The 22820-nt window shown below is 36.6% G+C and overlaps 1 long non-coding RNA gene across 2 annotated transcripts; it reads left to right on the forward strand.

Annotated features, from left to right (window-relative positions):
• The first annotated feature begins 100 nt into the window (after positions 1 to 100).
• LOC116028316 lies at positions 101 to 9609 on the forward strand. Of its 2 annotated transcripts, XR_004100131.1 has the most exons (3): positions 101 to 593; positions 739 to 792; positions 9469 to 9609. It is a non-coding gene; the product is annotated as an uncharacterized LOC116028316 (long non-coding RNA). The 2 variants fall into 2 exon arrangements; XR_004100130.1 differs by lacking the exon at positions 9469 to 9609 and having other exon boundaries at positions 739 to 894.
• The last annotated feature ends 13211 nt before the right edge of the window (positions 9610 to 22820 follow it).

A 22820-nucleotide genomic window follows, 5' to 3' on the forward strand; every position in this document is an offset into this window, starting at 1 on the left:
AATCATCTGTAAATCTTAGTGTGAATTCGCGTGCAGAGAAAAGGAGAAAACACTTGGATTTATCATCGGTTAGCCATCTCCAGGGACACACAAACTTGATTCTGCAGTTGGCAGTGCACCTATTGATGATTGCTCTCCACCGAAGACCAAAGGTGAAAACTGGGGTATTGAATGTGATTCCATGTTTAGCCTATCACACGAGTATGAGTCTAAATCTCCTAGGGATAGGTCACAAACCCTGAATCATTGTGATAAATCATATTTGAAGTCTAGCCTTGCTATGAACAAGCTAAGAGACAGTTAAGTGCTCAATGATTTCATCAACAAAGCTTCACCTAAAATCACTTTGGAAGAGGAAATCGGACCCTGATCTGAGAACATCAAGCATTCCTATTTTGGTATCTGATATGGAATCAATTAATCAGCGAATCTACAATATAACTTGTGAAAGTATTCCTGCTCAAGGGATTTGGTGTAAAGATGATGGATGTGTATTCAAAACTATCTTCTGCCCCTTTTGTGCCAACCCCAACAATTGTCTTGGAGTACAGGTCATGGCTGCTGATGCATCAAATGTCCAATTTCTGAACAAGGTATAGTTTTGAGCAGTCTCTGTTGCAGTACACTGTCAAGCCCAAATTATGTGTCATCAATCCTTAAACATAGGTACATTTGGATTGATCTGTGATTACCTTTTCTAGTAACTGACAACCTTTCTGCTTTCATTTATGTGTGCAGATACTATTTTATTCTGATTCCCTCTTGATAAAGGCAGCTGAAACATCAACAATGGTAAGCTCCTCATCCAGTCTTGTCCCCCACTATCATTTTACCATTGCTGTAAAGTTTAAATTGTTAGGAACATTTGTAATTTAGATTTTGATTATACCAAAAGTTAGGAATTTTAGTCCACTGTTTATTTTATCTATTAGACTTAGGATATTTCTGCTCTACTTCGAATAATCCGAATTGTAACTTGAGAAATCACATTTTGGATGAACAAAACAATCCGAGTAAAAACTCGAAAGGTTACGCTTTAGATAGTCTCATCAAAAGTTCGAATAAACAGCTTTAAGATTAAGACACTGACGAGTTAAAGACTTTTAAGAGTTCGAGATGAAGATTTGAAGAGTAAAAGACTGTAAGAACGAAAGGTCGCAAAGACCGAATAGTGGAAGGGCCTACCATTCGAAGTTAAAAGGTGGGACGAATAGTAAGGTCAACTATTCGCATCTAGAGGTTGTAGAGTGTTAAGGTCCGAAGTGTTAACTCGAATAGTGTCGGTTAACCATTTGAAAAGAACTGCTCGAGACATTCTATGAGCCAACAATTTGACATCTTAAAAACACTAGTGAATGTGACCAAGGTAAGAAGAGTCCTAGGTTCATATTCCAAGATATGTTCAACGCAAAATAAGTCTCTAATGGAAGCACAATTCGAGATGTTTCATAGACATAAGCAACAATGTGATTCAACCCCAATTTCAGAAAACATATGCACCTAAAAAGCCATAGTTAACCAAAATATTCCTTATGATTATAATTCTTTTAATGGCTACATTGGACTTAGGCTTGGAAGGTATAGGTCTAAATCATATTAATTTTTGATTTCAAGTTAATAGGGTTGTTTGGTACGTAGATAATAAGGCACATGATTGGAGATATGTCAAATCTGTATAACTACTGAACAGCCAGTGGTCCAAAAATTATATTTGGTGTTGAATCGAGTGGTTAAACCAAATGGATTGGTGACGTTTCGAGGAAAGGACTGACCATTAAGGATATTTCGCATGTAGAAGGGTAAAGTTCAACTTTCTAAGCACAAGTCAGTTCTACAACAAGGGTTATAAAGTTGAATTCTCGAAAGGATTAGTGTTGAGTGTTGTACCATCATTGAGGAATCCAGAGAAGTTGTTCTTTTAGCAAAGAGGAGAAAGAACATGCATGTGGTAGATTGGTATTCGGCTAGACCGAATGTTTGCCTAGTAGTTAAAGGTTATTCTGAACTTAGTTGGGAATGACATAATAAGGCTAAACCATTTAAACTTTGCAATCAATAAGCTAGTCATAGGAGATTTGGTAGAGTGACTACCCAATGTGACTTATAACAAAGATAGAGTTTGTGAAACCTGTCAAAAAAGGAAGCAAATCAAATCTTTGTATAAAGTCCAAATCTATGGAGTCAACTTCTAGACCTTTAAGTCTACTCCATAAGGATTTGTTCGTGCCTGTAGACCCTATGAGTTTAAGTGGAAGAAAATATACCCTGGTGGTAGTAGATGACTACACTAGGTATACTTGGACAATCTCCATGAAGAAGAAGAATGAAATTAAAAGGTTACTACCTGAATTGTTGAACTTCAATTTTTGAAGCTGTTGCAAAACGAGAAGGGAGCAAGCATTGTGAATATTTGATAAGATCCTCCAGTACATAATTAGTCAATTAAATTGTTAAGGAGTTCTACAGTCAATTCAATATTCTTCATCAACTTTCAGCTATAAGAACACCACAACAAAATGGTGTTGTCGAAAGGAGAAATCGAACTGTCAAAGAAGCTGCAAGGTCAATGATTGCACTTTCCGGCTTGCCTAAGAGATTTTAAGTTGAAGCTATTTACACAACGTGATACACCCAAAATCATTCTTTAGTTAACAAAGTTCATGGGAAAACACCCTACGAACTATGGAAATGCAAGAAAACAGTTGTGAGCTACTTCCATACATTTGGTAACAAATGCTTTATTCACAAAAACGAAAATATGAAACTAAAGGCATTGATGAGAAACCTGACGAAGGTTTATTTATGGGATATTCAACAATAAGTAAATCCTCTAGAGTACTTAACAAGAGATCCATGGTGATAGAAGAATCCACCATGTAGTGTTTGTTGCAGTCGTTCGATTGAGCACTCTGTCCATTCAGAATGCGCTAGACCAGCATGGTTAGTTCACTCGCAGTTAGGACTTGGAGCTCTCGCCTGATCGGTGTTGGATCGGTTGGGCAGTTGAGCTGATCGTTGCTCACCTAACTGACTAAGAGGGGAGCTGGGGAATGTACAGAGGCACGAAGCCTACAGGCGCAAACAAGAGGTTGTTGCAATCGACTTGGAGAGTAGATGGGAATCACTGGCCAAACGGGCGCGATACTGCTTAGCATGGCTGACTTGGTAGAGGAAATCAAAGACATGCGATAGAAACTAGAAGGAAGGGAAAAAATGGCTGCTGACTACTAAGAATGCTGACTTCCTTGCCTTTCTCGTCTGAGATCTTAGACCTGCGATAGAAACTAGAAGGAAGGGAAAGGAAAAAATGACTGCTAAGAATGCTGACTTCCTTGCCTTTCTCGTCTGAGATCTTAGACTATAAGGCCCTATCGGATTTTAAACTGCCTGAGTGGTTGGGGCTGAATACCCTATGTTTTGCCGAGCGTTCTTCCCTACGTTTTTCGGCTCCGCGCAATGACAATTCTTATCCATGCTTTTGAAGTCAGTCACAAGTTTCGAAGCCTTGGCTGACCACGTTTTTACGCATTTTGCTGGGAGTAGAGAGAGCCTGTACTCAGATTTGGCCTGGGTACGGCAGAAGGAAGGAGAGAGCCTGTGCAACTACATCATGCATTGGCAAAAAGAGGAGTAGGTAGTCGAGGGTTTGGACGACAAGATAGCCTTAACCTTATTTAAAGAATCCTTGCGTGCAGACAAGCAATATAGCAAGCTACGAGAGAAAAACCCTAAGACTACTCAAGCTATCCAATGCGCCAATCAGCTCGCCGACACTGAGGAGGTAGTCAAGCAAAAAAAAAGGCAGCAGGAAGGGTCGTTGTCGATTAGGAGATCCCGACCAAACGATTCTTGCAGTAACTAGTTGGAGGCAACCGTCACTACCTAGACAGATACGCATTGACTGCAGGATCGACTAAGTGCGCCTGTGTACAAGTCAACCATGCAGCCTGTACATGAAATTCGCGACTTGCTTCCATCGCCACTACTAGTTAGACTAGGGGATAACTTGCAAGTTATATATCCAAACGCACTACTGTCGGTATCACTACACGAGCACACACATAACAGAGGAGTGCGTTGCCATGAAGACTAAAATTGAGAATGCCTATCCAGCATGGTCGGCCAATTCCCCCCAATCAATGGCGCCAACCAGGGTTGCTCTAGCACTCTGCTTACGACACCACGATTGGCTGCCAAGCCAATAAATAAGATGATCAAAACCGGAAGCATAAGTCGGTCAATAATATGATTGTGGGTGATCCGGAAGGTGGTTGCCCTTGATCTTGACCGCCTCGAGAGACGAGTGAGAATTGGGGTCGGGTTGACAAACGCAGTTAAGCAGCCGGTTATCCAAGTACTAAGGGAGTATAAGGAAGTCTTCACGTGGGGACGCGAAGATATGCCTGGGTAGATCATTACTCATCGTTGGTTGCTCAGGAAATGCGCTACTTGTCAAATGATCAGAGAATCTTTATTAAGAAGGAGGTGTTGACATTATTGGCAACTGGTCATATCCGCGAAATAAAATACCCCGATTGGCTGGCCAACGTGGTGTTGGTGGCCACCGGCTTGGCGAATGTGTGTGGACTACATCGACATGAATAAGGCTTTCTCGAAAGACATGTTCCCACTGCCCGCCCTTATTGTAGCATAATTTGACAAACAAATACTCGGAGTATTCGTGGTTATCGATCCACAAGGAAGCAGTGTGTATCAAGCACTAATTACTAATCTATTCATGAGAAGCTAATCCTAGAGAAAATGATGGATAATTGATTTCAAAAGCATAACTAATTAAAAAGAACAAAGGCACAAGTGAACAAGAGTGAAATTTTTAGGGTTCAAGTGTTTAATAACCTAATACCAACCTAAAGTGAAATGCTTAATTTGAGTTCAAACAAGTGTGTAAAATGCATACAAGATACAATACAAGAACAAGCATCTTAAAATCCCTTAACCAAATGTTTTAGTCAAGTGTAATAGTTTCATATTAGAACCATTATCATAACTTTATCCCTCACATTTTTAGAACCATTATTCTAAAAGGTACTCCTTTATTTTTATATTATTATTAGACATATTAGCACACTGTACTATTAAACTCATTTGTTCTTGATGACTCACATATCATTATTCTGAAAGGTACTCCTTTATTTTTATATTATTATTAGACATATTAACCCATATACTACTAAATTCATTTGTTCTTGATGACTCACATTTGGCAGTAGATCAGAGTATATATCAGAGTTAGGATCAAAGCATATCAGAACAGTTAATTGTGATTCTATTAACTATTCAACTTGTTTTTTTGGGAGTAGTATTCCCAGTTAAGAGCATGTCCCAGCACTTAGGATTTGCAGCTTGACCACTCGATCCAAAAGACTGGTGGGACTTAGGGCCCGTTTGGTTCGCGGAAAATATTTGAAGGGAAGTGGAAGTGGAAGTGGAAGTGAAATTTCATGGAAAAGTAGTTACTAGGAAGATAAATTCTATTGTTTGGTTGGTGGAAAAGAAGTTACTAGGAATATTGATTCCACTGTTTGATTGGATTTAGAATGGTAAGGAATAATATGCAAAAAAACCTATATACCTTTATTATTATTTATATGTATGTATTAAGAGAGAAGTACAGGGGTAAATTTGTTTTACCATTTGGCTTTTTCTTCCCAACTGCAATGGAAAAAGAAATCCCACCCCTCACCTAAGATTTTGTTTTCCATGAAAATGAGGAACTGCACTTCCTTTGGAAAATAACTTCCAATAAACCAAACCCAAGAAAACTCCACTTCCCATGGTTTCTAGGAAAATGTTTTCCATGGAAAAATGGTTCCATCCAACCAAACATGCCCTTAGACTCAAGCACGTGTATAAGCACAGGTAGCAATCGGCCATGCATGGCCAACCGACATAGGGAGTAGAAGGGTGTCGAGCGAACTAAGTAACCAGGCTCTTTGTCAGGGTGCTAGGTTTATGCCCAGTATCACTCACCCCTTGGTGGGCGGTCGGGGTGGTGCGGCGACTGGGTGCCGAACCAGAGGCAGTAAGAGGAGATTTTCCAGAGATTTCCCTTTTCGACATTAAGAAAAAAATCCGTTGGTTTAGGAAACTTTGTTAAGATCAAACTTGCTAACTCTTTTCTTTCTTTTCCAAGACATGTAAATCTTGTATAAATACCTCTAAGGCATATTGAAAGGGTTCCAGAATTAAAATCTCTTGCAGTAATACACTAATACTGTTAATTTATCTTCTTATTTTCTCCCTTAAATTGTTTTACAATTGTGTTGGCAGTTGTCCGATTATCATGTGCTGACAAGGCATGCGCCCTTAGTCTAAACGCTAAATTAAATTGGAGTAAATACCATTGAAGGTCCTCCGACTTTGATGGCACTGCCACTTTTAGTTCTCAACTTTTAAATTAACCACTTTTAGTCCTCCGACTTTGATGGCACTGCCACTTTTAGTCCTCAACTTGTAAATCGACCACTTTTAGTCCTCTTACTTTTTGTTTCTAGCCATCTATGGTCCTTTCTTTACAATTGGACATCTAATGTCATTTTTTTAAGGGCAATTCAGTCATTTGATCCAAAATTTAGTGTTAACAAAGGAGAGTGGAGAATAGGGTTTCTTCAATAATTCTGATGAGGAAACATAATACTTAATACATTAATTATGAAATGACTGAATTGGCCTTGAGAAAATGACATTAGATGTCCAATTGTAAAGGAAGGACCATAGGTAGCTAGAAACANAAGAACAAAGGCACAAGTGAACAAGAGTGAAATTTTTAGGGTTCAAGTGTTTAATAACCTAATACCAACCTAAAGTGAAATGCTTAATTTGAGTTCAAACAAGTGTGTAAAATGCATACAAGATACAATACAAGAACAAGCATCTTAAAATCCCTTAACCAAATGTTTTAGTCAAGTGTAATAGTTTCATATTAGAACCATTATCATAACTTTATCCCTCACATTTTTAGAACCATTATTCTAAAAGGTACTCCTTTATTTTTATATTATTATTAGACATATTAGCACACTGTACTATTAAACTCATTTGTTCTTGATGACTCACATATCATTATTCTGAAAGGTACTCCTTTATTTTTATATTATTATTAGACATATTAACCCATATACTACTAAATTCATTTGTTCTTGATGACTCACATTTGGCAGTAGATCAGAGTATATATCAGAGTTAGGATCAAAGCATATCAGAACAGTTAATTGTGATTCTATTAACTATTCAACTTGTTTTTTTGGGAGTAGTATTCCCAGTTAAGAGCATGTCCCAGCACTTAGGATTTGCAGCTTGACCACTCGATCCAAAAGACTGGTGGGACTTAGGGCCCGTTTGGTTCGCGGAAAATATTTGAAGGGAAGTGGAAGTGGAAGTGGAAGTGAAATTTCATGGAAAAGTAGTTACTAGGAAGATAAATTCTATTGTTTGGTTGGTGGAAAAGAAGTTACTAGGAATATTGATTCCACTGTTTGATTGGATTTAGAATGGTAAGGAATAATATGCAAAAAAACCTATATACCTTTATTATTATTTATATGTATGTATTAAGAGAGAAGTACAGGGGTAAATTTGTTTTACCATTTGGCTTTTTCTTCCCAACTGCAATGGAAAAAGAAATCCCACCCCTCACCTAAGATTTTGTTTTCCATGAAAATGAGGAACTGCACTTCCTTTGGAAAATAACTTCCAATAAACCAAACCCAAGAAAACTCCACTTCCCATGGTTTCTAGGAAAATGTTTTCCATGGAAAAATGGTTCCATCCAACCAAACATGCCCTTAGACTCAAGCACGTGTATAAGCACAGGTAGCAATCGGCCATGCATGGCCAACCGACATAGGGAGTAGAAGGGTGTCGAGCGAACTAAGTAACCAGGCTCTTTGTCAGGGTGCTAGGTTTATGCCCAGTATCACTCACCCCTTGGTGGGCGGTCGGGGTGGTGCGGCGACTGGGTGCCGAACCAGAGGCAGTAAGAGGAGATTTTCCAGAGATTTCCCTTTTCGACATTAAGAAAAAAATCCGTTGGTTTAGGAAACTTTGTTAAGATCAAACTTGCTAACTCTTTTCTTTCTTTTCCAAGACATGTAAATCTTGTATAAATACCTCTAAGGCATATTGAAAGGGTTCCAGAATTAAAATCTCTTGCAGTAATACACTAATACTGTTAATTTATCTTCTTATTTTCTCCCTTAAATTGTTTTACAATTGTGTTGGCAGTTGTCCGATTATCATGTGCTGACAAGGCATGCGCCCTTAGTCTAAACGCTAAATTAAATTGGAGTAAATACCATTGAAGGTCCTCCGACTTTGATGGCACTGCCACTTTTAGTTCTCAACTTTTAAATTAACCACTTTTAGTCCTCCGACTTTGATGGCACTGCCACTTTTAGTCCTCAACTTGTAAATCGACCACTTTTAGTCCTCTTACTTTTTGTTTCTAGCCATCTATGGTCCTTTCTTTACAATTGGACATCTAATGTCATTTTTTTAAGGGCAATTCAGTCATTTGATCCAAAATTTAGTGTTAACAAAGGAGAGTGGAGAATAGGGTTTCTTCAATAATTCTGATGAGGAAACATAATACTTAATACATTAATTATGAAATGACTGAATTGGCCTTGAGAAAATGACATTAGATGTCCAATTGTAAAGGAAGGACCTTGAGAAAATGACATTAGATGTCCAATTGTAAAGGAAGGACCATGAGAAAATGACATTAGATGTCCAATTGTAAAGGAAGGACCATAGGTAAATGACATTAGATGTCCAATTGTAAAGGAAGGACCATAGGTAGCTAGAAACAAAAAGTAAGAGGACTAAAAATGGTTGATTTAAAAGTTGAGGACTAAAAGTGACAGTGTCATCAAAGTCGGAGGACTAAAAGTGGTTAATTTAAAAGTTGAGAACTAAAAGTGGCGGTGCCATCAAAGTCAGAGGGCCTTCAATGGTATTTACTCAAAAACAAATACTACCCCTCCCCTTGAAAAACCTTTTTCAACTTTCAAGAATTCATTTTTCATGAATTCCACAAACAACATAAAACACCATTTTTCTCAACTTTTAGAAAAAAAAAATTCCTTGAAAATTAAAATATTGTTCATCCAGCTAAACACCCTTTAGTTTTGTCTAATTAAGAAAATTACTTATATCACTTTTTATCCTAATATTAATATATTTAATAAAAGGATGGATAATCACAATTTTGGTCCCTCTATTATTACTGAATTATAAATATGATGTATGTCTTTTGTGTTTTTAAATGTAATCCTTTAATTATCCCAAAAGTTGTAAGTTTGGTCATCTATGTTATACAGTCCATTAGTGTTAGATCTTACGTGGTGTTTGATTTGCTAAACAGACGGGAAATTGAATAAAACACTATGATTCTTGCTACTTGTCTGCGTCAAATTCTCCCCAAGCTAATTTCTTTTGAACAAGCAGGATTCGTGAAAGGCCGGAGCATTCAATTAAGACAATGTGTTGCTAGCCTACGAATTACTTGGCGACGTATGTAAGAGGTAGAAGATTTTGTAGAGGAAAACACAATTCAAGTTGCTGGCGACCTGGTTTGGATGTCTTCCTATTCTGGTAATTTCTCCTTCTCCACGGCCTATCAATGTCTGCGCCCAAGAGCGGGACTAACATTATCATCAGATTGTATCTTGGGGGGGGGGGGGGGGGGGGGAGATACCATCTTAGGTATCCATCTTCATGGTGCTTGTTGTCATCTCCTAGTTCTACTATTGGTTGCTTTGCACATTTGATTCCGTGCCTTTTGCTTTAGTACTTGTGGGTTGCGTACAATGAACTTGTATATATGGTGGATCCTCTTTCTCTGCTCTGGGAACAATTAAAAGAAGTAAGAGAGAATATTGTTTTCTCTCTCTCTCGCCCTATTAGGAGACATAATGCATTTGATTCGTTTATTCTTTCTGGAGGTCTGGTTGCCCATTTTTATGATGTTCCACACAAGACAGCAATCTGGGTTAAATGGCTTGAACCTCCAACAGGTCGTTTAAACTTAATACTAATGCTTCGCTTTCAGCCAATGGCGCGGCAGGCGGCGCTTGTCTAAGGGACTCTCGTGGTTTTATCGTTGTTGGCCCTTGTTTCCCCTTAGATGCTTCATCAGTCCTAGAGGCAGAGGCCCTGTCTTTGCGCTCTGCCCTTCATTGGTGTTCTTTAACGATGAAGAAGCCTTCTCTAGTGGAAGTTGATTCGCTTGCATTTGCTCATATTGTTTCCTCGTTGTCGGAAGAGATCCCGTGGAGAATTAAAGAATTGAAGTTGTTCTCTTCATTCGAGCATGCCTCATGTCATGGAACGCTACCTTAATGCATGTCTATCAAGAGGCTAATCAAGTTGTCGATGTTCTTGCTTCCGAGGGTCTCGGAGAAGACTGTCCTCTATTTTTTGTTCTTTCACTTCTTTACCTTTAAAGGTCAAATTGGCTTGTCTATACGATCTTCGGGGCCTCGCTTCCCTTCAGCTTATCCATCAATAATAATACTGATTGTAGTATAAATGAGTGATGGTGAGAGTACAAGTGTGAAATGTCGTTCCGCTGAGGATTGGGGGTTATAGCATGCAATATGCAATCACAAAACTAGACACTAGCATAAGGAGATCAACAAGAAGCTAAGCAAATGACAACAATATGGAACAAACACATATGAACAATAGATAAATATAAAATAAAGAAATAGGATTCAAGTTAGGGGGCATTACCATCTAGATGGTTCAATGTATGTATTAAGACGATGGTGATTGAAAGATTTCAGCATACTTTCTATTGTAAATTCAATACTTTCATCTCACCTTCAAGTGCTTTCTAGACTCTGTATGTATTATTGTATATCATTGTGTTGTGTTGTCATACTTTTTTGGTTGATTAAAGCATAACTTTTTTGTTACTTCCTTAGTGATTTTCGAACAAGGTCATGGAATTCGAATCCAATTGCTTCAAACTATCCTTAGTAAAAAATTATATCAAATGTGAGAATAATTTTCCAATATTTTAAATTCTCGAAGAAAGTTTAAATTTTTCCTTGCATAAACCCGACTTTTCCTTGCATAAATGCTTTGTGTGCTTGATGGACTTGGAATTGATACACCATGAAAGTGGGGCAATTCCTTGTTAATTTGCTCAAATGAGTGACTTATAGACTAGAATACCTATGTGAATCCCTGATTGACTCTTTGGTTATTTATTCTCCCTAACCCCGTAGGTTGTTGAAGCATCTAGATGATAATGCTCTCTAGCTTGAGTCCTATTTCTTTATTTTGTATTTATCTCTTGTCCATATGTGCTTATTCTACCTAGTTGTTGTTTGCTTAGCTTCTTATTGATCTCCTTGTACTAGTTCCTAGTTTTGTGATTGCATATTGCATGTCATAAACCCCAATGCTCAGCGGAACAACATTTCACACACGTACACTCACCATCACTCATTTTTGCTACGATAAGCTATGTAATTCAAAGTCTTTAAAATATTTATAATATAAGTATACGTCCACTATGGGTTTAGGATAATTTAGATAATAAAAATCATTTTAGGATTAGGATATTTGGTAGTAAAATAATAGTTTATAAAATAATTTATCTAAAGTCCATTGCAAAATAATTTGATTTAGTAATATTTTGCTAAAATATTTAATAATAAGAAAATAAGTCTTTTTTTAAAAGATTTATATTTAATAATATTATTAGAAAAATATAGGGTGTTACATTTTTCTTGTTTAAGTTTGTACACTTTACTTTTATCTTGTTTAGAGAAATGTACATAAGTTGGACTTGAAATAAACATATGATTTATTTTGTTAAGATTAGTTACCTAATTAAGTGCTCAAAGGGTACTTTGCATTTGATCATAATGGATACTACTCACGCTAAGAGAACATATATATCCCCATGATTTGTATTTTTTTGTTCTTTAGGTTTGATGTTTGTACCAAGTGGATAATGTAATGCTTTTCATTTATTATTATTGTTATGATAATAATAATAATAATTAGTTATTTATTTTGGTGCAAACATATTTTAACTAAGACTTTCATAAATTAATGAGCTTGGTCAACAGTAGGTAACTTAGGAATATTTAGTTATCTACATTAATGGGATATGTGTATAAGGGGTTCCTAAGGCTTCTTACTACTTAGTTAATGACTCATACACCATCTAGAACACTAAGTAAAAGTGAGAGAAAATATCATGATTTACTACTTTGCTCCCGTTGATTCTATATATATATATATATATATATATATATATATATATAGAGTTGTAACCTTATCCAAGGAATTGTCTCTCTCTCTCTTTCCTTTTCTTGATTCACACGACAGACACACACATATCCCTTATTCTTCATTTCATCACCAAGATTCATCTTTTATCATTTCTAGAAGAAGACTATGGTAAGATCTTCCTGTAACATTTCCATTAAAGGAAATTAAATGGTGCAAGTAATGATGGCTTTCAATAGCCATTATGTGGTTCCATGTAACGGAAACCGTTACATAACCTATATTGATGGTTCTATAGGTATAAAAGGGATAGATCCCCCACTGCTCAGGTTACAGATTATATTGCATACACCATCTACTTTGAACCTGAGAACAAGTGGGAGACACTCTGTAGAAATACAAAGGCAATCAAAGGCATCAACAAAGGCAATCTTAAGGACACTATGGTTGGAGGTTAGTACATTTATGTGTATTAGTCTAACATTTGGTATCAGAGCTTGTATATCTCGGCCTAGTTCAAATTGCTTATATTTTGCATAGTATATTCTGAAAAGTACAGCAAATATCCTGTTTATATGCAATTTGTTATATGATGATTGTTGTATATGCATATTCAATTTGTTCATGTATATATAAAAATCTTTCTTATAAATGTATATTCATATAAAAATATACGTTGAATATATATTTATATTCTGTTCAGTGTCTTCAAATAATATACAAATTATCCGCATAAATTTTGTATATCTATTTTGTTTTTTGGTATTAAAAAAAAAGGGCAAAAGAAAATTTTGGGGATTTTTGGCCGGCAACCTTTTGGGTCGCCGGCGTCCCTCATTTTCCGGCAACCTCAATCGCCTCCATGGGGCGTCGCGGTCGCCTGTGCACCCTCTTTTCCGGCCAAACAACTCCTTTCCGGCAAAACAACGTAAAAAAAATAAAAATTTAAAACCTGCTGTATCGCCATTTTGGGCTTCGTTGGTCGGAGTTGCGCCTTCATCTCCAGTGCGGTGGAGAGCGGCGGTGACGCTGGTTTCCGGCAATTGTCGATCGCTGTCCTTTCCGGCAACGGCGACGCTAGCGGACAGTGGGAGGAGAAGAGGCGAGAAGGCGGTCGCAGGGATGGGTTTCCGTCTTGGATTGCGCTTTCTCTCTCTCTCTCTCTCTGGAGCCAACACTGTCCTGGTGGTCGTCGGTTGACGATGCGGCTGGAGACGGTGGAGGGGCGGAAGGGCGGAGGAGCGGCGGCGTTGAGTCGAGGGTGAGGGTGGCATGCGGCGACGTCGGTTTGACTGGTGTTTCCCGTTCGATTCGCCAATCTTCCCCTTCCGATTTGATGGTCTTCTTCTCTCCTTCGGCTTCAATCTGCTTCGTGCTAAACTGCTAGGTTTTGTTGGTTGGTCGCTAATCAGATTAAGGGTGTTGGGCCGGGTCCATTATTGGGCTTGGCCTATTAATAAAAAAAAATTGGCCTTGTATGCATCAATATGATTTATTATACTCTCTAATATATTTGTTTATATTATTTTGGGCCCACAATTTGCATTGTTAATATAATTTTATTCAAATTGCAATTTGGTAAAGACTTGAAAATTATATAGTTTTAAAAGAAAATTTCGTGCAAATTGCAAATTGAATTTAAATTTTATTATTTATTCATATTTGTTAAATTGCTATATTGTTTTGTGCAATTTTTGTATAATATGATAGTTATGTTATTGTAATATGCGTTTTATGTCCAATTAGCATAATATTTATTTTTAATTATGCCGTTTATATTATGCCTTAGAAAAGCATATTTAGGAATTAGTGAAATTCCTTAGTATATTGGACTTTAGCATATTACATAGTACATATAGTTTAGTACAACTACGGTAGTGCCTGAAGGTTAGTACATTAAGTTCAAAAGTTCACCTACCCTTAAAGCCTTTTTCTAAACCGTGAACATCATTAACACCTTCAGAACAATTATGCTATAATGTGAAATTGCATGACCCGGAGAAAGTTTCTTGGGAAGAAAACTTGAAAATTAGCCAATGTGCTGCAAGTTCCCTTGAAATCCTACTCTGTCTAAGGAGTTGGTTTTTAATGGGTCTTAGCTCAACCAACTTTCCTGGGAGTATACTTGGGAATTGCATATCATGTTAATTGCATAATTTGTTTTGCCTTTTCAAAATCTATGCCGATGCGATAGTACAATTTTAGTTGATTAAGGAGTAGCCACAGCATCCTTAATTTAATTAATATTGTACATCAAGTTTTTCGAAATCGCATAAAGTTTAGGCATAAATTTTGATTAATCATACTTAATATAATGAAATTTAGCCCACAGGCAATTTTGTTATATTTATATGATTGATCAGGTTAAAATACCAAACTATGACCATAATTTAGCCCATAGGCAATTATGTGTCGGCATATAGTTTTTGGTAGTTTTTAAACATTGAGAATAGAAATTCAACCTTGTACCCATCTCATTTCTATTCTAATTTTCCAAGGTCCATTATGCATAAAAATTTAGCCCACAGGCAATTTTTATGGCATTCGGATCTAGGATATGCATCATTTACATTGATAATGTATGCAATTCAGTTTTATCTATGCCTCAAAATTCTAATCCAAACCTTTACATTTACTGCATCTCAATCCGCTACTCACACATATTTGAACATTGAAGTTCCAGAACTTAGGGGCGACAACTATAAAATGTGGAAGGAAACTATTCTTCTTAATCTAGGGTGGAAAGACTTGGACTACGCTATCCGCAATGAGCGATCGGCTCAGTACAATGTACATCAAGGCGGAAATATCTAATGGGATTCGGGGTTCCGTTAGTGAAAAGCATAAGGATGTCCGAGCATTGCTTAAGGCTATTGACGACCAGTTCGTCACTTCAGAAAAGGCTTTGGCAAGCACCCTCATCATGAGATTCTCCTCTCTTCGTCTCACTTCCGTTAAAGGTGTGCGTGAGCACATCATGGAATTGCGTGACATTGTGGCTCAACTTAAGACTCTTGGGGTAGATATGCCGGGTGACTTTCTCGTTTATTATGCTTTGTACACCCTACCATCATCATACGGACCTTTTAAAATCTCTTACAACACACATAAGGAAAAATGGTCAATAAATGATTTAATGACCATGTGTGTTCAAGAAGAAGGTAGATTGGTGATGGAAATGGGTGAAAGTGCCATGCTAGCTACGGCACGTGAGAAGTCTAAATCTGGCAAATCTTGAGGTTCCACTTCAAAGGCTAAGGGGAAAGGAAACATTCCACCTCAAGCTGACATAAAGAAGGTGCATAAGTGTTTCTTCTGTAAAAAGAAGGGACACATGAAGAAGGATTGCATCAAGTACAAGAAGTGGGTCGAGAAGAAAGGTAATCTATCCTCATTCGTTTGTTATGAATCTAATATGTCTGAAGTTAACGCTAATACTTGGTGGATTGATTCTGGTTCTACAATCCACATTGCAAACTCTTTACAGGGAATGCAAAATCTGAGGTAGCCGGTGAGAAATGAACGGACCATCTTATTAGGGAACAAGATGGGATCGCAAGTGGAAGCTATTGGAACATGCAAACTTGTTTTAAATAGTGGTTTTGTATTGTTTTTGGAAAAGACATTTTATGTACCAAGTTTTTCCCGAAACCTGGTTTCAGTATCCAGACTTGTACCGATGGGTTTTTCATTTACTTTTCAAGACAAAAGTTTGAATATTTTTAATAAATCATCTCGTATTAGATATGGTACATTGTCTGATGGTCTTTATCGTTTACATTTACAAAACTATACCGCTTATAGTTCATTGCATGTTCATTTCGGTTCCAAAAGATCAAGTAATAGTGAGAACTCCTCCATGTTATGGCATCGAAGATTAGGTCATATCTCCCTTGAACGTATAAAGAGATTAGTAAATGACGGGGTACTTAGTACTCTTGATTATACTGATTTCGAGACTTGTATAGACTGCATTAAGGGAAAGTAGACTAACAAGTCTAAGAAAGGTGCCAAAAGGAGTTCAAGCATATTGGAAATCATACACACTGGCATTTGTTGTCCAGATATGGATATGCCAGGTCAGAAGTACTTCATCACCTTTATTGATGATTAGTCGAGATTTTCTTATGTGTATTTGATTCATAATAAAAATGAAGCATTAGATGCCTTCAAGTCTTTTAAGGCTGAAGTTGAGAACCAATGTGGGAAACAAATACAGATAGTAAGATCCGACAGAGGTGGTGAATACTATGGTAGGTACACTGAAAGTGGACAAACACCTGGTCCATTTGCTAAGTTTCTTCAAGAACATGGGATTGTTGCCCAATATACCATGCCTGGTTCTTCGGACCAAAATGGTGTTGCTAAAAGAAAAAACCGAACGCTTATTGACATGGTGCGGAGTATGCTTAGCAACTCCAAACTTCCTAAGTTTTTGTGGGCCGAAGCGCTTAAGACGGCAACATATATATTAAACTGTGTTCCAACCAAGGCTGTCCCAAAGACACCATTTGAGTTATTTAAAGGTTGGAAACCGAGTTTGCAACATATGCGTGTTTTGGGATGCCCGTCTGAGGTAAGGATATATAACCCACAAGAAAAGAAGTTGGACCCAAGGACTATTAGTGGTTTCTTTATTGGATACGCACAGTCCTGCAAAGGGTATAGATTTTATTGTCCATCTCATTCGACTAGGATCGTGGAATCAAGAAATGCTAAGTTTCTTGAAAATGACATGATTAGTGGGAGGGATAGATTCAATGATTTGATTTCTAATCATGATCATATTGAATCATGTCCTTCTACGTCATCATATAGGTTGATAATAGATTCAAGCACCCCTCAAGATCAAACGGGTATTGAACAACCTATTGAAGAAATTCCACGAGATGCTGATATTATCTCAACCGATCAACCAATTTAGGAAATTCCTGAAGCGGTAGTTGAACCACTAACTTCTCAAGGAGATGGTAGTTCAACTTTAAGGCGATCTGTTCGAGATAGAAGATCAGCAATTCCTAGTGATTACATAGTGTATCTGCAAGAGTCTGATGTTGGAGCTGAAAATGATCCAAAAACGTTTTTACAAGCCATAAATTGTAAAGAGTCTGATTTATGGTTTGAAGCCATGAAAGAAGAAATGAATTCTATGCGGAGCAATGGGGTTTGGGACCTTGTTGAGTTGCCTAATGGGGCCAAGGCCATTGGCTGTAAATGGGTCTATAAGACTAAAAAGGACTCATTAGGCAACATCGAGCGATACAAGGCTAGGCTCGTTACTAAAGGATTCAATCAAAAGAAGGAATCGATTACACGGAGACCTTTTCTCCTGTATCAAAGAAAGATTCACTTCGCATAATCTTGACTTTGGTTGCACATTTCAATCTTGAATTGCAACAAATGGATGTGAGAACGGCATTTCTTAATGGTGATCTAGAAGAGGTGGTTTATATGAAACAACCTGAAGGATTCTCTTCTAGTGAAGGCAATCATTTGGTTTGCAAGCTCAAAAAGTCCATTTATGGTTTAAAACAAGTTTCCCGCTAATGGTATATCAAGTTTGACGGAGTCATTTCATCATATGGTTTTGGTGAAAGTATCCTAGATCATTGTATATACCAAAAGACAAGTAGGACTAAAATTTGTTTTCTTGTTTTATATGTGGATGATATTTTGCTTGCATCAAATGATAAGGGAATGCTGCACGAGGTTAAACAATTCCTTTCCAAGAACTTTGATATGAAAGATATGGGTGAGACATCTTATGTCATTGGCATAAAGATCCATAGGGATAGATCTCGGGGCATTCTGGGACTATCGCAAGAAACCTATATCAACAAAGTCTTAGAAAGATTTCGGATGAAGGATTGTTCACCGAGTCCAGCTCCTATCGTGAGAGGTGATAAATTCAGTTTGGACCAGTGTCCAAAGAATGATTTTGAAAGAGAATCCATGAAGAATATTCCCTATGTTTCGGTTGTCGGTTGTCTCGGGTATGTTCAAGTCTGTACTAGGCCGGACATCGCCTTTGCTGTTGGAATGTTGGGACGATATCAAAGTGATCTGGGTTTAGACCACTGGAGAGCTGCAAAGAAGGTTTTGAGGTATCTCAAAGGTACCAAGGATTATAAGCTTGTGTTCAAGAAGATGAACACTTTGGACATTGTTGGGTACTCTGAGGCGGACTTTGTCGGTTGCGTTGATTCTTGGAAATTAACTTCGGGAAACATTTTTATTATGGCCGGTGGAGCTATTTCATGGAGAAGTGTTAAACAAACTCTTGTCACCACTTCAACCATGGAAGCCGAGTTCGTTTCTTGTTTTGAGGCTACATCTCAAGGTGTATGGCTTAAGAATTTCATTTCAGGGCTTAGAATTATGGATTCTATTTCTAAGCCGTTAAAAGTTTATTGTGACAACTCAGCTGCGATTTTCCTGGCTAAGAACAATAAGAGTGGGAGTCGAAGCAAGCATATCGACACCAAGTACTTAGCCATAAGGGAACGTGTTAAAGATAAGAAAGTGGTCATTGAGCACATAAGCACTGAGTTGATGATTGTTGATCCCCTGACTAAAGGCATGCCACCATTCAAGTTTAGGGATTTTGCTGAGAAAATGGGACTTGCGCCCACGTTGTAAAATTTATATACATACAGTTATTGTTATATGAAATTCTTAAAGCATTCAGATATTTTCTCGTTATTGTATCATGCACACATTTTGTTGAGAAAATATATTTGGACCTGGAATAAACATAAGGTTTATTCATTAAGTTTTGTTTACCACAAAAATGCTTAGAGAACAAGTTGCATTGTAATTATAGTAGATGCTACTCACTTTTAGGGAACGTATCTCTATAGTTCATGTTTCTTTGTTTTCTTTGAGTTTGTACTTACACCAAGTGGGAGAATGTAACATTTCCATTAAGGGAAATTAAATGGTGCAAGTAATGATGGCTTTCAATAGCCATTATGTGGTTCCATGTAACGGAAACCGTTACATAACCTATATTGATGGTTTTGTAGGTATAAAAGGGATAGGTCCCCCACTGCTCAGGTTACAGACTATATTGCATACACCATCTACTTTGAACTTGAGAATAAGTGGGAGACACTCTACAGAAATACAAAGGCAATCAAAGGCATCAACAAAGGAAATCTTAAGGACACTATGACTGGAGGTTAGTACAGTTATGTGATTAGTCTAACACTTCCCTCTATACTCATTTCCTTAGCTTATAACCTCTAAGTTTCTTCTCCTTCTTCTTATGGTTGGGAACTTTTGGGGTTGTAGATGGTCAAGACGATGAAGAGGTCCTAGGATGAGCTGCTAAGGAGGTTGTTTTTGAATTTGCTAGACTTTTATGAATTAAGCGGGGCTCCACTGTTTGGGCGGGGGTGACGGATGTGTTGAAAGCACCGTTCACTAGGCTTCGCTGCGATTGAGTCTTGCCTTGCTAGACTTTTGTGAATTAGGTGAGGTTTTGTTGGTTGGGCAGGGTGACAGATGTGTGGAAAACACCGTTTACTAGGCTTCACTGTGGTGGAGTTCCTGCCTTGCTAAGGTTCCAGTATTGTGAATAACTCTACTTATATACTATTGTGATATGGTTACTACTTGATTATGATATTTGAGTTATGGTGCAATTATGATATGATTTGGGAACCTATTTGAGATAATGACTAAGATACTCCTCCTATAATGTATTGATGTGATTATCTATGTACTTGTATATGAACATATGCTTAAGGATAACTTTGGAAGTATATTGTTGGTAATGAACTCTCGCACTCTTGTTATGTTCCTTTGAGTCTGGTGATCTTGTATAAGTTGGTGTTGAGTAAATCTGTTTGGGTACGCTCTTGTGTTTTGATCTCATTTCAGAAAGTTATTCAGTAAATGTGTTCCCTTTTTCATAAACTCCTACCCTTGTGTACAATTACCATTTTGAAAACCTTCCTATAGAGTCTGATAGAATGTGTGGGTGGTACCATTTGTGCCAAAACCTATGTTGAATATAAAACTATATATATATATAAGTTTTACGAGGTAAAGTGGGATTTACTTATTATTTCTGTGCTAATCCTTTTATCTCTATGTTGAATATAAAACTATCTACTAATTCATATATTTATTCAAAAGGTGGAAATGAGTTTTTTGACGATTGATACTTGATGATTTGTTGAAGATTGAAGTCTTCATTTGGCATGTACGTACCCACTCATATGGCTGTTAACGAACCGAACATAAACGAATGGAAGATGTTTGTGTTCGTTTATTAGTGATTTTGGAGTGTTCATGTTCGTGTTCATGTTCGTTTGTTAAGCATATATTAGTGTTTGTTAACGTTCATGAACACGTTCACGAACGTGTTCGTTAACGTTAACGAAAATGTTCACATACATGTTCGCGAACGTTAACAAACATGTTCGTTAACAATCACGTTCATGAACATGTTAACGGACGTTCATGAACAATGAATAACCAAAGACCTGCATATGTTCATCATCACAATTTGTTTGTAAACAACACGTAATCTATGTTCACGAACACACACACACACACACACACACACACACACACACACATATATATATATATATGTTTGTGAACATGTTCGCGAAAATTATTAAACATTAACAAAATTGCAAATAACACATTACCAACAAAAGGAAGAGGACAAATAGTGAAGATGAAGACAATGACAATGTTACTCAAAAGAAAATTAAGAATACTTTGAAAAGTTCAAACCGAAAGTAGTATTTATTTAGGCCTTGTTTGGTTATTGTTTTCAGCGTTTTGACCACGGTCAAAATGCTGAAAACCTTGTTTGGTTAATGGCGGTTTGGAGCAGCGGATTTGCTCCAAACCACCAAGTTACAAAACGCTGCTACTAGAAACGTCTTGTATTTGGCGTTTTGGGGAAAGTAATACTTTCCCCAAAACAGCCTTATATAATAAAAAAAAAATTAAACTTACAATTTGCCCAGCGCTGGGCGCGCTAGGCAAATTGATTTAATTAAAATGGAGCCTTGAGGCTCCTTTTATTGTAGTGGGGAAACAAAGGGGGAGCCACTGCATGTGCGGCTCCCCTCCCCCCACCCCTACCTTTTTTTTCTTTTTTTTTTTAAATTAAAACATTATTATTATTGTTGTTATTTATTATTTATTATTTATTGTTATTTTATATAAATATAAATAAACAAATAAATAAATAAATAAATAAATATATATATATATATATATATATATATATATATATATATATATATATATATATATATATATATATACCCTTTTTGGTCATTTTACATGTTAACCGCTAATCTAAACAGCTAATTTTTTCAAACATCTTTTTACAAACCGCTAACACAATCCACTGGTCAAACCTGCTAATACAATCCGCTACCGCTAAAAACTAACTGTTGATAACCAAACAAGCCCTTAGACTATTGTTTTTAGACCAAGTATTTAAACTATCGATTTTACAAAGTTGCAAACATTTATTTTAGTGACAATTATAATAAATTTCCTATATTATCTTGGATTCATATACTTTGAGATACATATTTAAATAAAAAAATTCGATATTCAATTACATATGTATAATTTCTCCTATATAATCATTCATTGATATACTTTTAAATAATTATTTAAATATAAACATTGGGTATTAACCCATTCGCGCAATGCGCGTGTAAAACTAGTACTAGTAATAAAGTAAAAAAAAATGCAATACTTTTAAGTTAAGCAAATTTTGATTCCCTTCAATTAATCGACAATTTTGAACCGAACTAATTGATAATCTGCATTATATATAATCTCTAACCATTAATTGAACCAAATTATATCGGTTAAAAAATTATTAACCGAAGTTCTTTGGTTTGGTTGGTTAACCAATTTTCTATCAAACTTTGCACACCCCTGCACAGTTGAAGGAAATCAAAATTTGCTTGATTTAAAAGTATTGAATTTTTTTTTCCACTTTATTACTAGTTTTTTCTTAACTTCCCTTAATATTTTAAGAGTTAATCAATATTTTGGTCCCTAAATTATTTCTCATAAAACAAAATAACACTACTTTTAAGTGTTAGAATTGGTTTTATCGCTCTTATCAATCTGAAGAACTTTTGAAAGATCTTGCAGTAAATGAAGATCAATATACCATGTTTTATGTAGATTTCGATGCCACGACTCATTTTTTAAATAATGTAGGTAAAAATTTTAAAATTTCACCTTATTATGGAATTGACTCTTTATATGTGAGAAATGGTGAATGATGTTATATTACTCATATTTATGGTGGGAATAGGCTAGGCCCCTTGTAGGGCCTATGTCTTGACCTAATTAAGGCCTAGTTTTTTTAGTAAAAAGGTCAGGCTTAAGCCAATTTCAAACCCTATTAAATTAAACATGGCAGACCTATATATACTAGGTTCGGCCTTCAGGCCTACCTATTCACACACACACACAAACACACACACACAGATATATATATATATATATATATATATATATATATATATATATATATATATATATATATATAT

The sequence above is a fragment of the Ipomoea triloba genome, chromosome 9 (assembly GCF_003576645.1).
Source record: "Ipomoea triloba cultivar NCNSP0323 chromosome 9, ASM357664v1".
NCBI classification, from domain to species: Eukaryota; Viridiplantae; Streptophyta; class Magnoliopsida; order Solanales; family Convolvulaceae; genus Ipomoea; species Ipomoea triloba.